The 1,629-nt window shown below is 50.9% G+C and overlaps 1 non-coding gene across 1 annotated transcript; it reads left to right on the top strand.

Annotated features, from left to right (window-relative positions):
- The first annotated feature begins 607 nt into the window (after positions 1-607).
- On the top strand, positions 608-726 carry LOC115532695 (5S ribosomal RNA). Its single transcript, XR_003974102.1, has one exon. It is a non-coding gene; the product is annotated as a 5S ribosomal RNA (ribosomal RNA).
- Positions 727-1,629: the final 903 nt, after the last annotated feature.

Below are 1,629 nucleotides of genomic sequence, written 5' to 3'. Positions count from 1 at the left end.
GTGTTTCTCCCCCAAATCCTCCGTCAAAAAAAAGTCTGCGAAAAAAGTCTGTGATCACGGACATGATCCTTATCCGAAACCGAGGGCCAAAACGGTTATCTGAACCGAACCGTGGACACACTGATCCGTTTCACCCCTACTACACACACACACACACACACACACACACACACACACACACACACACACACACACACACACTAGTTGTCAGCACACACACACACAATTCATAAGTTTTCTCTCCCACACCCATAGCATAGGCTTACCTCGTTTGCAGGTTTTTCTTTATCTCCTCCTTCATCACCCTAATAAGCATGGAGTCCTCTGGCTGGCTCGTCATCTCCATGGTAAGCAGAGAATGCAGAGGTGCAATTACTGACAGCGTTGGAGTCTTCTCCTCCGACATCACCTGCGTCGCTCTTTTCATTGGTTTTAAAGCTTTAACCACATCCTCCGCATCTGTGATATCGTCCTCCTTCAAAGTGCAGAGGTCTCTCATTACGGCGAACCTCGGGGGAGAGCAGGGCGGCAGATATCGCAGGCTGCTGCTCGAGAAATCTCTCCAGCATTTCAAGTGCGCTATTCCATCTGGTTATCACATCAATTCCAGGGTGGCCATACCACCCTGAATACGCCCGATCTCGTCTGATCTCGGAAGCTAAGCAGGGTTGGGCCTGGTTAGTACTTGGATGGGAGACCACCTGGGAATACCAGGTGCTGTAAGTGGTGTCGGATGGTGGCCAATAGGTGGCGCTCTTCCCTCTGGGCCATTCTCTCATCAATCCCGATGCCCCAGTGCAGTGACGGGGACACTGTGCTGCGGAAGGCGCCGTCCTTCGGAGGAGACGTAAAACCGAGGTCCTGACTCACTGAGGTCATAAAAGATCCCAGGACACTTATCGTAAAGAGTAGGGGTTTCCCCGGTGTCCTGGCCTAACCAGGCTCATTCGATCTGGCCCCCTAATAATCCTCCTGTACAATTGGCTGACTCATCAATTCCCTCACTCCACCTCAAGCTGGTGTGTGGTGAGCGTTCTGGCGCAGATTGGCTGCCGTGCATCACCCAAGTGGGTGCTACACACTGGTGGTGGTGAGTTAGGTCCCCCCCTTCTGTAAGCGTCTTTGGGTCATTGAAAAGCGCTATATAAATATAATTAATTATTATTAATTGTTAGTTTGTGCTGTTTGAGTTGAAGTAGTTTCTGTTTTTCTTTGAGGACGCGGGTGGCTGTGGTGCTGCGATGAAATAACTTTGCAATGCGTCTCACTCTCGCAAGCAGGCGTGCGACATTTTGGAGTTTCAGGCCGGCTTGTGAGGCGAGGTTGATGATATGTGCAAAGCAGCCAACGTGCGTTAGCCCCATGATCTCAACAGCACGCACCATGTTGAAGGCGTTGTCTGTTACGATAGCCGGATCTTTGCTCATCAGCCCCCATTCTTCAATCCCAACTGTCAGCATCTCGGCCAGGCTAGTTGAGCGGTGGTCCGTTTGCACTTCGGTTGTCTGTAGCACATATGAGGTCAAATTCCAATCGGCGTCAATAAAGTGTGTGGTGACACTCATGTACGACTCCGTAGCTACAGATGTCCACGTGTCAGTGGTAACCCCCACCCTCTCTGCTGACTGA

This window comes from Gadus morhua, chromosome 19 (genome assembly GCF_902167405.1).
Source record: "Gadus morhua chromosome 19, gadMor3.0, whole genome shotgun sequence".
Classification (NCBI taxonomy): domain Eukaryota; kingdom Metazoa; phylum Chordata; class Actinopteri; order Gadiformes; family Gadidae; genus Gadus; species Gadus morhua.
Note: the sequence above shows the minus strand (reverse complement) of the source record. Positions and strands in the feature narration are given on the sequence as shown.